The sequence below is a fragment of the Astyanax mexicanus genome, chromosome 18 (assembly GCF_023375975.1).
Source record: "Astyanax mexicanus isolate ESR-SI-001 chromosome 18, AstMex3_surface, whole genome shotgun sequence".
Taxonomy (NCBI): Eukaryota; Metazoa; Chordata; class Actinopteri; order Characiformes; family Acestrorhamphidae; genus Astyanax; species Astyanax mexicanus.
Window position 1 is genome coordinate 37,601,959 of NC_064425.1, and position 13,185 is coordinate 37,615,143.

Here is a 13,185-nt window from a genome sequence, read left to right on the forward strand (position 1 = left end):
ACTTTGGCTGTGGACCTTCGTTTTTCAGCTCCACAAAATAACCAAAAACAACCAAAAATTGTGAACAATGAAAGTTTGTAGCAGCTGTAAATAATAGTAATGTAATACCATACCTTTCGAAAGTTAACTGAATTTGCCTTAAAACTCCACTAAAAGTGTTCAACGGCCATCTCAAATTATATTTGTTTGTTAACAGGTCACTTTGTTATTTTTTTTTTAAGTATATTAACGTTTTGTGACTTCGTTTTTTTTTAATTAAGCTTCTGCGCGCTTTAGCCAGCGCGAGAGCATCCTGTAACAACTGCTGACAGAAACTCACAACTGAAAAGCAATATGCCGCAAGCCTGTCCACACGTATCAAACTCAACAAACACTAAGACGAAACGAACAAATAAAGTAAAACCAAGAAAACAATGAATCTTATATTATTCACAATCAAGTCAGTCTCGATAGAGACTATCAAAAATTGCCATGGCTGACTGTATTTCAAGTCATCCTGGCGGGGTATTGGGTAAAGTTTTCAACCAGCAATAATCACGCCTCGGATAAACCTCATAGGCTACGATATCGCCTCTGCGAAAGAATGCCCACGTAGCTCAGAGCTAGATATGTGCCTCTGATTAAGTGTGAATATCATTCACGGTTGCGAGTGCGTCAATGTTACACACCCTCTGAGTGGCAAAACACCAACATACTAGTCCACCGAACGTTCTAAGAACATAGCAGCACCTCAGCACAATCAAACAAACACTGTACACTTTACATACCCCGTTATCTAACGTAAATACATAAGAACAAACGTAATGGGTACTATTGTACTATCGTAAAGGGCGGGGTTACAATAAGAGCAGGATGCATTGCGTCAGTCGTGACGACTCAAACCAAGGACCTGCTCGCAAATGTGCCATGAATAAAGTAACCTTAAACCAGGGATCTATTTTCTTACCAACTGGATAAGGCTGTAATTAAAACCTTGAACAAAAACAGCACGCGCTTACTCCGCCCACAACCAGAGTGACAAAAACTTTTCAGACTTTGATAAAAAGAAACAAAGAACCCAATACGATTACTGAACTTTCATGACAGGTTGTGCTCAGCGTCGTTACGTATTTTAGACAACTTCATGGGTGAAGTAATTTCAAGCCGTCTTCCCAGAGTATTGGGAAAAACGTGCAAGCCAAGAGCTTAGATTGATTTCATAAGCTACGAAATTGCCCGCAAATTCATATGAGCAGCCGTCTCTAAAATAGATATGAAAAGTGACTTCACTGAGAATGTCCTTCATGGTTGCCATTTGATCGCTGTAACGTTAAATCTGATACGCTGGATTACATCCTACTAGTGTAAAAGAACGTGTAGTAGCCCACTGCTTATTGGCAAGCCGTAGTAGTACTACCTGCATGTAGACTAATTAATAGCTCCGTGCAAAATTAGATCATTTTTGGAAATTAATTTTTACTTTGGCTGTGGACCTTCGTTTTTCAGCTCCACAAAATAACCAAAAACAACCAAAAATTGTGAACAATGAAAGTTTGTAGCAGCTGTAAATAATAGTAATGTAATACCATACCTTTCGAAAGTTAACTGAATTTGCCTTAAAACTCCACTAAAAGTGTTCAACGGCCATCTCAAATTATATTTGTTTGTTAACAGGTCACTTTGTTATTTTTTTTTTAAGTATATTAACGTTTTGTGACTTCGTTTTTTTTTAATTAAGCTTCTGCGCGCTTTAGCCAGCGCGAGAGCAACCTGTAACAACTGCTGACAGAAACTCACAACTGAAAAGCAATATGCCGCAAGCCTGTCCACACGTATCAAACTCAACAAACACTAAGACGAAACGAACAAATAAAGTAAAACCAAGAAAACAATGAATCTTATATTATTCACAATCAAGTCAGTCTCGATAGAGACTATCAAAAATTGCCATGGCTGACTGTATTTCAAGTCATCCTGGCGGGGTATTGGGTAAAGTTTTCAACCAGCAATAATCACGCCTCGGATAAACCTCATAGGCTACGATATCGCCTCTGCGAAAGAATGCCCACGTAGCTCAGAGCTAGATATGTGCCTCTGATTAACTGTGAATATCATTCACGGTTGCGAGTGCGTCAATGTTACACACCCTCTGAGTGGCAAAACACCAACATACTAGTCCACCGAACGTTCTAAGAACATAGCAGCACCTCAGCACAATCAAACAAACACTGTACACTTTACATACCCCGTTATCTAACGTAAATACATAAGAACAAACGTAATGGGTACTATTGTACTATCGTAAAGGGCGGGGTTACAATAAGAGCAGGATGCATTGCGTCAGTCGTGACGACTCAAACCAAGGACCTGCTCGCAAATGTGCCATGAATAAAGTAACCTTAAACCAGGGATCTATTTTCTTACCAACTGGATAAGGCTGTAATTAAAACCTTGAACAAAAACAGCACGCGCTTACTCCGCCCACAACCAGAGTGACAAAAACTTTTCAGACTTTGATAAAAAGAAACAAAGAACCCAATACGATTACTGAACTTTCATGACAGGTTGTGCTCAGCGTCGTTACGTATTTTAGACAACTTCATGGGTGAAGTAATTTCAAGCCGTCTTCCCAGAGTATTGGGAAAAACGTGCAAGCCAAGAGCTTAGATTGATTTCATAAGCTACGAAATTGCCCGCAAATTCATATGAGCAGCCGTCTCTAAAATAGATATGAAAAGTGACTTCACTGAGAATGTCCTTCATGGTTGCCATTTGATCGCTGTAACGTTAAATCTGATACGCTGGATTACATCCTACTAGTGTAAAAGAACGTGTAGTAGCCCACTGCTTATTGGCAAGCCGTAGTAGTACTACCTGCATGTAGACTAATTAATAGCTCCGTGCAAAATTAGATCATTTTTGGAAATTAATTTTTACTTTGGCTGTGGACCTTCGTTTTTCAGCTCCACAAAATAACCAAAAACAACCAAAAATTGTGAACAATGAAAGTTTGTAGCAGCTGTAAATAATAGTAATGTAATACCATACCTTTCGAAAGTTAACTGAATTTGCCTTAAAACTCCACTAAAAGTGTTCAACGGCCATCTCAAATTATATTTGTTTGTTAACAGGTCACTTTGTTATTTTTTTTTTAAGTATATTAACGTTTTGTGACTTCGTTTTTTTTTAATTAAGCTTCTGCGCGCTTTAGCCAGCGCGAGAGCAACCTGTAACAACTGCTGACAGAAACTCACAACTGAAAAGCAATATGCCGCAAGCCTGTCCACACGTATCAAACTCAACAAACACTAAGACGAAACGAACAAATAAAGTAAAACCAAGAAAACAATGAATCTTATATTATTCACAATCAAGTCAGTCTCGATAGAGACTATCAAAAATTGCCATGGCTGACTGTATTTCAAGTCATCCTGGCGGGGTATTGGGTAAAGTTTTCAACCAGCAATAATCACGCCTCGGATAAACCTCATAGGCTACGATATCGCCTCTGCGAAAGAATGCCCACGTAGCTCAGAGCTAGATATGTGCCTCTGATTAACTGTGAATATCATTCACGGTTGCGAGTGCGTCAATGTTACACACCCTCTGAGTGGCAAAACACCAACATACTAGTCCACCGAACGTTCTAAGAACATAGCAGCACCTCAGCACAATCAAACAAACACTGTACACTTTACATACCCCGTTATCTAACGTAAATACATAAGAACAAACGTAATGGGTACTATTGTACTATCGTAAAGGGCGGGGTTACAATAAGAGCAGGATGCATTGCGTCAGTCGTGACGACTCAAACCAAGGACCTGCTCGCAAATGTGCCATGAATAAAGTAACCTTAAACCAGGGATCTATTTTCTTACCAACTGGATAAGGCTGTAATTAAAACCTTGAACAAAAACAGCACGCGCTTACTCCGCCCACAACCAGAGTGACAAAAACTTTTCAGACTTTGATAAAAAGAAACAAAGAACCCAATACGATTACTGAACTTTCATGACAGGTTGTGCTCAGCGTCGTTATGTATTTTAGACAACTTCATGGGTGAAGTAATTTCAAGCCGTCTTCCCAGAGTATTGGGAAAAACGTGCAAGCCAAGAGCTTAGATTGATTTCATAAGCTACGAAATTGCCCGCAAATTCATATGAGCAGCCGTCTCTAAAATAGATATGAAAAGTGACTTCACTGAGAATGTCCTTCATGGTTGCCATTTGATCGCGGTAACATTAAATCTGATACGCTGGATTACATCCTACTAGTGTAAAAGAACGTGTAGTAGCCCACTGCTTATTGGCATGCCGTAGTAGTACTACCTGCATGTAGACTAATTAATAGCTCCGTGCAAAATTAGATCATTTTTGGAAATTAATTTTTACTTAGGCTGTGGACCTTCGTTTTTCAGCTCCACAAAATAACCAAAAACAACCAAAAAATGTGAACAATGAAAGTTTGTAGCAGCTGTAAATAATAGTAATGTAATACCATACCTTTCGAAAGTTAACTGAATTTGCCTTAAAACTCCACTAAAAGTGTTCAACGGCCATCTCAAATTATATTTGTTTGTTAACAGGTCACTTTGTTATTTTTTTTTTAAGTATATTAACGTTTTGTGACTTCGTTTTTTTTTTAATTAAGCTTCTGCGCGCTTTAGCCAGCGCGAGAGCATCCTGTAACAACTGCTGACAGAAACTCACAACTGAAAAGCAATATGCCGCAAGCCTGTCCACACGTATCAAACTCAACAAACACTAAGACGAAACGAACAAATAAAGTAAAACCAAGAAAACAATGAATCTTATATTATTCACAATCAAGTCAGTCTCGATAGAGACTATCAAAAATTGCCATGGCTGACTGTATTTCAAGTCATCCTGGCGGGGTATTGGGTAAAGTTTTCAACCAGCAATAATCACGCCTCGGATAAACCTCATAGGCTACGATATCGCCTCTGCGAAAGAATGCCCACGTAGCTCAGAGCTAGATATGTGCCTCTGATTAACTGTGAATATCATTCACGGTTGCGAGTGCGTCAATGTTACACACCCTCTGAGTGGCAAAACACCAACATACTAGTCCACCGAACGTTCTAAGAACATAGCAGCACCTCAGCACAATCAAACAAACACTGTACACTTTACATACCCCGTTATCTAACGTAAATACATAAGAACAAACGTAATGGGTACTATTGTACTATCGTAAAGGGCGGGGTTACAATAAGAGCAGGATGCATTGCGTCAGTCGTGACGACTCAAACCAAGGACCTGCTCGCAAATGTGCCATGAATAAAGTAACCTTAAACCAGGGATCTATTTTCTTACCAACTGGATAAGGCTGTAATTAAAACCTTGAACAAAAACAGCACGCGCTTACTCCGCCCACAACCAGAGTGACAAAAACTTTTCAGACTTTGATAAAAAGAAACAAAGAACCCAATACGATTACTGAACTTTCATGACAGGTTGTGCTCAGCGTCGTTACGTATTTTAGACAACTTCATGGGTGAAGTAATTTCAAGCCGTCTTCCCAGAGTATTGGGAAAAACGTGCAAGCCAAGAGCTTAGATTGATTTCATAAGCTACGAAATTGCCCGCAAATTCATATGAGCAGCCGTCTCTAAAATAGATATGAAAAGTGACTTCACTGAGAATGTCCTTCATGGTTGCCATTTGATCGCTGTAACGTTAAATCTGATACGCTGGATTACATCCTACTAGTGTAAAAGAACGTGTAGTAGCCCACTGCTTATTGGCAAGCCGTAGTAGTACTACCTGCATGTAGACTAATTAATAGCTCCGTGCAAAATTAGATCATTTTTGGAAATTAATTTTTACTTTGGCTGTGGACCTTCGTTTTTCAGCTCCACAAAATAACCAAAAACAACCAAAAATTGTGAACAATGAAAGTTTGTAGCAGCTGTAAATAATAGTAATGTAATACCATACCTTTCGAAAGTTAACTGAATTTGCCTTAAAACTCCACTAAAAGTGTTCAACGGCCATCTCAAATTATATTTGTTTGTTAACAGGTCACTTTGTTATTTTTTTTTTTAAGTATATTAACGTTTTGTGACTTCGTTTTTTTTTAATTAAGCTTCTGCGCGCTTTAGCCAGCGCGAGAGCATCCTGTAACAACTGCTGACAGAAACTCACAACTGAAAAGCAATATGCCGCAAGCCTGTCCACACGTATCAAACTCAACAAACACTAAGACGAAACGAACAAATAAAGTAAAACCAAGAAAACAATGAATCTTACATTATTCACAATCAAGTCAGTCTCGATAGAGACTATCAAAAATTGCCATGGCTGACTGTATTTCAAGTCATCCTGGCGGGGTATTGGGTAAAGTTTTCAACCAGCAATAATCACGCCTCGGATAAACCTCATAGGCTACGATATCGCCTCTGCGAAAGAATGCCCACGTAGCTCAGAGCTAGATATGTGCCTCTGATTAACTGTGAATATCATTCACGGTTGCGAGTGCGTCAATGTTACACACCCTCTGAGTGGCAAAACACCAACATACTAGTCCACCGAACGTTCTAAGAACATAGCAGCACCTCAGCACAATCAAACAAACACTGTACACTTTACATACCCCGTTATCTAACGTAAATACATAAGAACAAACGTAATGGGTACTATTGTACTATCGTAAAGGGCGGGGTTACAATAAGAGCAGGATGCATTGCGTCAGTCGTGACGACTCAAACCAAGGACCTGCTCGCAAATGTGCCATGAATAAAGTAACCTTAAACCAGGGATCTATTTTCTTACCAACTGGATAAGGCTGTAATTAAAACCTTGAACAAAAACAGCACGCGCTTACTCCGCCCACAACCAGAGTGACAAAAACTTTTCAGACTTTGATAAAAAGAAACAAAGAACCCAATACGATTACTGAACTTTCATGACAGGTTGTGCTCAGCGTCGTTACGTATTTTAGACAACTTCATGGGTGAAGTAATTTCAAGCCGTCTTCCCAGAGTATTGGGAAAAACGTGCAAGCCAAGAGCTTAGATTGATTTCATAAGCTACGAAATTGCCCGCAAATTCATATGAGCAGCCGTCTCTAAAATAGATATGAAAAGTGACTTCACTGAGAATGTCCTTCATGGTTGCCATTTGATCGCTGTAACGTTAAATCTGATACGCTGGATTACATCCTACTAGTGTAAAAGAACGTGTAGTAGCCCACTGCTTATTGGCAAGCCGTAGTAGTACTACCTGCATGTAGACTAATTAATAGCTCCGTGCAAAATTAGATCATTTTTGGAAATTAATTTTTACTTTGGCTGTGGACCTTCGTTTTTCAGCTCCACAAAATAAACAAAAACATCCAAAAATTGTGAACAATGAAAGTTTGTAGCAGCTGTAAATAATAGTAATGTAATACCATACCTTTCGAAAGTTAACTGAATTTGCCTTAAAACTCCACTAAAAGTGTTCAACGGCAATCTCAAATTATATTTGTTTGTTAACAGGTCACTTTGTTATTTTTTTTTTAAGTATATTAACGTTTTGTGACTTCGTTTTTTTTTAATTAAGCTTCTGCGCGCTTTAGCCAGCGCGAGAGCATCCTGTAACAACTGCTGACAGAAACTCACAACTGAAAAGCAATATGCCGCAAGCCTGTCCACACGTATCAAACTCAACAAACACTAAGACGAAACGAACAAATAAAGTAAAACCAAGAAAACAATGAATCTTATATTATTCACAATCAAGTCAGTCTCGATAGAGACTATCAAAAATTGCCATGGCTGACTGTATTTCAAGTCATCCTGGCGGGGTATTGGGTAAAGTTTTCAACCAGCAATAATCACGCCTCGGATAAACCTCATAGGCTACGATATCGCCTCTGCGAAAGAATGCCCACGTAGCTCAGAGCTAGATATGTGCCTCTGATTAACTGTGAATATCATTCACGGTTGCGAGTGCGTCAATGTTACACACCCTCTGAGTGGCAAAACACCAACATACTAGTCCACCGAACGTTCTAAGAACATAGCAGCACCTCAGCACAATCAAACAAACACTGTACACTTTACATACCCCGTTATCTAACGTAAATACATAAGAACAAACGTAATGGGTACTATTGTACTATCGTAAAGGGCGGGGTTACAATAAGAGCAGGATGCATTGCGTCAGTCGTGACGACTCAAACCAAGGACCTGCTCGCAAATGTGCCATGAATAAAGTAACCTTAAACCAGGGATCTATTTTCTTACCAACTGGATAAGGCTGTAATTAAAACCTTGAACAAAAACAGCACGCGCTTACTCCGCCCACAACCAGAGTGACAAAAACTTTTCAGACTTTGATAAAAAGAAACAAAGAACCCAATACGATTACTGAACTTTCATGACAGGTTGTGCTCAGCGTCGTTACGTATTTTAGACAACTTCATGGGTGAAGTAATTTCAAGCCGTCTTCCCAGAGTATTGGGAAAAACGTGCAAGCCAAGAGCTTAGATTGATTTCATAAGCTACGAAATTGCCCGCAAATTCATATGAGCAGCCGTCTCTAAAATAGATATGAAAAGTGACTTCACTGAGAATGTCCTTCATGGTTGCCATTTGATCGCGGTAACATTAAATCTGATACGCTGGATTACATCCTACTAGTGTAAAAGAACGTGTAGTAGCCCACTGCTTATTGGCATGCCGTAGTAGTACTACCTGCATGTAGACTAATTAATAGCTCCGTGCAAAATTAGATCATTTTTGGAAATTAATTTTTACTTAGGCTGTGGACCTTCGTTTTTCAGCTACACAAAATAACCAAAAACAACCAAAAAATGTTAACAATGAAAGTTTGTAGCAGCTGTAAATAATAGTAATGTAATACCATACCTTTCGAAAGTTAACTGAATTCGCCTTAAAACTCCACTAAAAGTGTTCAAAGGCCATCTCAAATTATATTTGTTTGTTAACAGGTCACTTTGTTATTTTTTTTTAAGTAGTATTAACGTTTTGTGCCTTCGTTTTTGTTTAATTAAGCTTCTGCGCGCTTTAGCCAGCGCGAGAGCATCCTGTAACAACTGCTGACAGAAACTCACAACTGAAAAGCAATATGCCGCAAGCCTGTCCACACGTATCAAACTCAACAAACACTAAGACGAAACGAACAAATAAAGTAAAACCAAGAAAACAATGAATCTTATATTATTCACAATCAAGTCAGTCTCGATAGAGACTATCAAAAATTGCCATGGCTGACTGTATTTCAAGTCATCCTGGCGGGGTATTGGGTAAAGTTTTCAACCAGCAATAATCACGCCTCGGATAAACCTCATAGGCTACGATATCGCCTCTGCGAAAGAATGCCCACGTAGCTCAGAGCTAGATATGTGCCTCTGATTAACTGTGAATATCATTCACGGTTGCGAGTGCGTCAATGTTACACACCCTCTGAGTGGCAAAACACCAACATACTAGTCCACCGAACGTTCTAAGAACATAGCAGCACCTCAGCACAATCAAACAAACACTGTACACTTTACATACCCCGTTATCTAACGTAAATACATAAGAACAAACGTAATGGGTACTATTGTACTATCGTAAAGGGCGGGGTTACAATAAGAGCAGGATGCATTGCGTCAGTCGTGACGACTCAAACCAAGGACCTGCTCGCAAATGTGCCATGAATAAAGTAACCTTAAACCAGGGATCTATTTTCTTAAAAAACTGGATAAGGCTGTAATTAAAACCTTGAACAAAAACAGCACGCGCTTACTCCGCCCACAACCAGAGTGACAAAAACTTTTCAGACTTTGATAAAAAGAAACAAAGAACCCAATACGATTACTGAACTTTCATGACAGGTTGTGCTCAGCGTCGTTACGTATTTTAGACAACTTCATGGGTGAAGTAATTTCAAGCCGTCTTCCCAGAGTATTGGGAAAAACGTGCAAGCCAAGAGCTTAGATTGATTTCATAAGCTACGAAATTGCCCGCAAATTCATATGAGCAGCCGTCTCTAAAATAGATATGAAAAGTGACTTCACTGAGAATGTCCTTCATGGTTGCCATTTGATCGCTGTAACGTTAAATCTGATACGCTGGATTACATCCTACTAGTGTAAAAGAACGTGTAGTAGCCCACTGCTTATTGGCAAGCCGTAGTAGTACTACCTGCATGTAGACTAATTAATAGCTCCGTGCAAAATTAGATCATTTTTGGAAATTAATTTTTACTTTGGCTGTGGACCTTCGTTTTTCAGCTCCACAAAATAAACAAAAACATCCAAAAATTGTGAACAATGAAAGTTTGTAGCAGCTGTAAATAATAGTAATGTAATACCATACCTTTCGAAAGTTAACTGAATTTGCCTTAAAACTCCACTAAAAGTGTTCAACGGCCATCTCAAATTATATTTGTTTGTTAACAGGTCACTTTGTTATTTTTTTTTAAGTATATTAACGTTTTGTGACTTCGTTTTTTTTTAATTAAGCTTCTGCGCGCTTTAGCCAGCGCGAGAGCATCCTGTAACAACTGCTGACAGAAACTCACAACTGAAAAGCAATATGCCGCAAGCCTGTCCACACGTATCAAACTCAACAAACACTAAGACGAAACGAACAAATAAAGTAAAACCAAGAAAACAATGAATCTTATATTATTCACAATCAAGTCAGTCTCGATAGAGACTATCAAAAATTGCCATGGCTGACTGTATTTCAAGTCATCCTGGCGGGGTATTGGGTAAAGTTTTCAACCAGCAATAATCACGCCTCGGATAAACCTCATAGGCTACGATATCGCCTCTGCGAAAGAATGCCCACGTAGCTCAGAGCTAGATATGTGCCTCTGATTAACTGTGAATATCATTCACGGTTGCGAGTGCGTCAATGTTACACACCCTCTGAGTGGCAAAACACCAACATACTAGTCCACCGAACGTTCTAAGAACATAGCAGCACCTCAGCACAATCAAACAAACACTGTACACTTTACATACCCCGTTATCTAACGTAAATACATAAGAACAAACGTAATGGGTACTATTGTACTATCGTAAAGGGCGGGATTACAATAAGAGCAGGATGCATTGCGTCAGTCGTGACGACTCAAACCAAGGACCTGCTCGCAAATGTGCCATGAATAAAGTAACCTTAAACCAGGGATCTATTTTCTTACCAACTGGATAAGGCTGTAATTAAAACCTTGAACAAAAACAGCACGCGCTTACTCCGCCCACAACCAGAGTGACAAAAACTTTTCAGACTTTGATAAAAAGAAACAAAGAACCCAATACGATTACTGAACTTTCATGACAGGTTGTGCTCAGCGTCGTTACGTATTTTAGACAACTTCATGGGTGAAGTAATTTCAAGCCGTCTTCCCAGAGTATTGGGAAAAACGTGCAAGCCAAGAGCTTAGATTGATTTCATAAGCTACGAAATTGCCCGCAAATTCATATGAGCAGCCGTCTCTAAAATAGATATGAAAAGTGACTTCACTGAGAATGTCCTTCATGGTTGCCATTTGATCGCTGTAACGTTAAATCTGATACGCTGGATTACATCCTACTAGTGTAAAAGAACGTGTAGTAGCCCACTGCTTATTGGCAAGCCGTAGTAGTACTACCTGCATGTAGACTAATTAATAGCTCCGTGCAAAATTAGATCATTTTTGGAAATTAATTTTTACTTTGGCTGTGGACCTTCGTTTTTCAGCTCCACAAAATAAACAAAAACATCCAAAAATTGTGAACAATGAAAGTTTGTAGCAGCTGTAAATAATAGTAATGTAATACCATACCTTTCGAAAGTTAACTGAATTTGCCTTAAAACTCCACTAAAAGTGTTCAACGGCAATCTCAAATTATATTTGTTTGTTAACAGGTCACTTTGTTATTTTTTTTTAAGTATATTAACGTTTTGTGACTTCGTTTTTTTTTAATTAAGCTTCTGCGCGCTTTAGCCAGCGCGAGAGCATCCTGTAACAACTGCTGACAGAAACTCACAACTGAAAAGCAATATGCCGCAAGCCTGTCCACACGTATCAAACTCAACAAACACTAAGACGAAACGAACAAATAAAGTAAAACCAAGAAAACAATGAATCTTATATTATTCACAATCAAGTCAGTCTCGATAGAGACTATCAAAAATTGCCATGGCTGACTGTATTTCAAGTCATCCTGGCGGGGTATTGGGTAAAGTTTTCAACCAGCAATAATCACGCCTCGGATAAACCTCATAGGCTACGATATCGCCTCTGCGAAAGAATGCCCACGTAGCTCAGAGCTAGATATGTGCCTCTGATTAACTGTGAATATCATTCACGGTTGCGAGTGCGTCAATGTTACACACCCTCTGAGTGGCAAAACACCAACATACTAGTCCACCGAACGTTCTAAGAACATAGCAGCACCTCAGCACAATCAAACAAACACTGTACACTTTACATACCCCGTTATCTAACGTAAATACATAAGAACAAACGTAATGGGTACTATTGTACTATCGTAAAGGGCGGGGTTACAATAAGAGCAGGATGCATTGCGTCAGTCGTGACGACTCAAACCAAGGACCTGCTCGCAAATGTGCCATGAATAAAGTAACCTTAAACCAGGGATCTATTTTCTTACCAACTGGATAAGGCTGTAATTAAAACCTTGAACAAAAACAGCACGCGCTTACTCCGCCCACAACCAGAGTGACAAAAACTTTTCAGACTTTGATAAAAAGAAACAAAGAACCCAATACGATTACTGAACTTTCATGACAGGTTGTGCTCAGCGTCGTTACGTATTTTAGACAACTTCATGGGTGAAGTAATTTCAAGCCGTCTTCCCAGAGTATTGGGAAAAACGTGCAAGCCAAGAGCTTAGATTGATTTCATAAGCTACGAAATTGCCCGCAAATTCATATGAGCAGCCGTCTCTAAAATAGATATGAAAAGTGACTTCACTGAGAATGTCCTTCATGGTTGCCATTTGATCGCGGTAACATTAAATCTGATACGCTGGATTACATCCTACTAGTGTAAAAGAACGTGTAGTAGCCCACTGCTTATTGGCATGCCGTAGTAGTACTACCTGCATGTAGACTAATTAATAGCTCCGTGCAAAATTAGATCATTTTTGGAAATTAATTTTTACTTAGGCTGTGGACCTTCGTTTTTCAGCTACACAAAATAACCAAAAACAACCAAAAAATGTTAACAATGA

At 39.2% G+C, this 13,185-nt stretch overlaps 1 protein-coding gene and 9 non-coding genes across 12 annotated transcripts in view; all 10 read right to left on the bottom strand.

Annotated features, from left to right (window-relative positions):
• The window catches only part of wdfy1 (WD repeat and FYVE domain containing 1), a 1,176,431-nt gene that overhangs the window by 428,180 nt on the left and 735,066 nt on the right, over nt 1–13,185 (bottom strand). The gene's annotated exons all lie outside the window — the stretch shown is intronic.
• Nucleotides 445–585, bottom strand: LOC125783601 (U4 spliceosomal RNA). The gene has a single exon (XR_007426324.1). It is a non-coding gene; the product is annotated as a U4 spliceosomal RNA (small nuclear RNA).
• LOC125783602 (U4 spliceosomal RNA) lies at nt 1,902–2,042 on the bottom strand. Its single transcript, XR_007426325.1, has one exon. It is a non-coding gene; the product is annotated as a U4 spliceosomal RNA (small nuclear RNA).
• On the bottom strand, nt 3,359–3,499 carry LOC125783603 (U4 spliceosomal RNA). The gene has a single exon (XR_007426326.1). It is a non-coding gene; the product is annotated as a U4 spliceosomal RNA (small nuclear RNA).
• LOC125783604 (U4 spliceosomal RNA) lies at nt 4,817–4,957 on the bottom strand. Its single transcript, XR_007426327.1, has one exon. It is a non-coding gene; the product is annotated as a U4 spliceosomal RNA (small nuclear RNA).
• On the bottom strand, nt 6,275–6,415 carry LOC125783605 (U4 spliceosomal RNA). The gene has a single exon (XR_007426328.1). It is a non-coding gene; the product is annotated as a U4 spliceosomal RNA (small nuclear RNA).
• Nucleotides 7,732–7,872, bottom strand: LOC125783606 (U4 spliceosomal RNA). Its single transcript, XR_007426329.1, has one exon. It is a non-coding gene; the product is annotated as a U4 spliceosomal RNA (small nuclear RNA).
• LOC125783607 (U4 spliceosomal RNA) lies at nt 9,189–9,329 on the bottom strand. The gene has a single exon (XR_007426330.1). It is a non-coding gene; the product is annotated as a U4 spliceosomal RNA (small nuclear RNA).
• Nucleotides 10,646–10,786, bottom strand: LOC125783608 (U4 spliceosomal RNA). Its single transcript, XR_007426331.1, has one exon. It is a non-coding gene; the product is annotated as a U4 spliceosomal RNA (small nuclear RNA).
• On the bottom strand, nt 12,102–12,242 carry LOC125783609 (U4 spliceosomal RNA). The gene has a single exon (XR_007426332.1). It is a non-coding gene; the product is annotated as a U4 spliceosomal RNA (small nuclear RNA).